Genomic DNA, 2,126 nt, shown 5'->3' with positions numbered 1-2,126 from the left:
ATTTATTGATAAACTAGTGCTTTCTTTGTTCTCGGTTTAAGAGATAAGGTCGGCGACACTGACTCGTCGTCTTTGCAGCAGTGGATGCCATGTTTCACATGTTTCACATGGATTACATAATCTGAGAATATTTGTTTTCCATTTGAATTGGTTCATTTCATTTCACTCATTTCGCTCTCTATAGATATTTTTTCATATCTGTAAGGCAAATATACACAGAGTTCCGGAGTTTCGCGCTCAAGTTCATAGAGACCGAGACGGCAGAAAGCACATCCTGTTTGCTTTCATTATTTTACAAAAGAGTGTTTTGTTGTTATTGTGAGTGCACATAAATAAATGTAGAGTCTTTACAGATTCAAAAGATGTATTACTCTTATCTGTATGACCAGAAATGACTTAGTAGCCTATTTTAAGAGCAACCGCACCGGCGCCTCCATCTGTCCTGCAGTGAGCTACTGTTCAGCTTCCACACTCTGCACAAACACTTCAATAGCGCACATTTTTCTAGGTTAGCCTAACATTAGATTAAGCGGCCATGTAAAGTTGCTAATACTTACATATTTCAGATGATAAACCATATTTGAGGTCGATGAATGATAGGCGAACGTTTGGATGTCCTGCCCGGTGTACTATAGACCAGCTTTTTTTTTCTGCGTCTAATAAAATTTTGGTAAACCAAGCCTCTTCTGGTCGACTAACAATTAGTCGACTATTAGGGGGCAGCCCTAGTATTTATAAATAAGTGCTGAGTGCTATGCTTAGCTGTTAGACAGTTTTCACCATGAAAATCTGGTGTGTGATTTGTCATTGAAGCAACCCATCGCCTTGTGCTGGTCTGAAGAGATGAGGGACGAGGAGGGAGAATCTGTAAGAAATGTGTGTGGTGAATAAGATTCTGTTAGACTGCAGTGAGGGGAGTTGACTGACGGGCTCAGGCTTATCGGAGGAGCACACTAATTGGAGGTCATCCGCATGAATTAAAAAAACAGTCAATTACTGCACAAGAAAAGAGCCGATCATCTCTCATTCCCTCCTGCTTGCTGCCACCCTGTTTAGATGCCTAGTACATATGTGTAGGGGGTTCAAAAAGTGCACCGTCTATCCTCTCAGCCAATCAGCGCACGGACAGCACCCCTTGATGAAATGTTTGTGTTATGGTGACTCCTCACAGGCCCTGCTGTGTAGACTGGATCATTACGCCTGATTGGTCGTTACTGAGGTTCTGAGACAGGAAGCACAGCGGTGCTATCGACTGTTGTGCCTGCACCCCTCTGCGTGTCTGTGTGTCACATGCAAACACACACACCTGCTAGAGTAATTGCGGCGATAAACATAGATACCCCAAATCCTCAGAGCTACGCCTTGACCGAGATATCAGGGACTATAATAACAAGGTATATATATAATCATTTAGGACCATAAAAATGCTAAATGCTACTTACAATTGTCAGAATACCAAAATTTCAGTAGTCAATGCCAGTAGCAATAAAATTTCACTGGTATCGTTACTTTTTTTTATTTTTTATTTAGTTTAGTATCAAATTGGAAATGAAGTACCTGACTTTATAAGATATTTATTTGCTAATCTTGCTACTGGTAATGCCTGTAGATTTTTCCTTCACCCTTGTACACAACAGATTCATTTGTTTTGAGTGTACAATGCGAATTTCCCTCCTGCTTGCTGCCACCCTGTTTAGATGCCTAGTACATATGTGTAGGGGGTTCAAAAAGTGCACCGTCTATCCTCTCAGCCAATCAGCGCACGGACAGCACCCCTTGATGAAATGTTTGTGTTATGGTGACTCCTCACAGGCCCTGCTGTGTAGACTGGATCATTACGCCTGATTGGTCGTTACTGAGGTTCTGAGACAGGAAGCACAGCGGTGCTATCGACTGTTGTGCCTGCACCCCTCTGCGTGTCTGTGTGTCACATGCAAACACACACACCTGCTAGAGTAATTGCGGCGATAAACATAGCGACAATCACTCGGCCCACTGTTTTGTTTCCTCAGAGATGTAGATTTTTTTTTTACAGTTAACATTGAAATAGAAGTAGAATGAGTTTTTAAAACATTACATGAAATATATAACATGTTTTAAACTCCCCTTAACTATTGTATTTGTAG

The 2,126-nt window shown here is 41.4% G+C and overlaps 1 protein-coding gene across 1 annotated transcript in view; it reads left to right on the top strand.

The window, feature by feature from the left end:
- LOC107719914 (nucleolar protein 4-like) overlaps nt 1–2,126 on the top strand; it is a 151,653-nt gene that overhangs the window by 136,590 nt on the left and 12,937 nt on the right. The window lies entirely within an intron of this gene.

This window comes from Sinocyclocheilus rhinocerous, unplaced genomic scaffold (assembly GCF_001515625.1).
Source record: "Sinocyclocheilus rhinocerous isolate Xijiao unplaced genomic scaffold, SAMN03320098_v1.1 scaffold2616, whole genome shotgun sequence".
NCBI classification, from domain to species: domain Eukaryota; kingdom Metazoa; phylum Chordata; class Actinopteri; order Cypriniformes; family Cyprinidae; genus Sinocyclocheilus; species Sinocyclocheilus rhinocerous.
The sequence above is the reverse complement of the archived record's forward strand: the minus strand, read 5'-3'. Positions and strand labels throughout refer to the sequence as shown.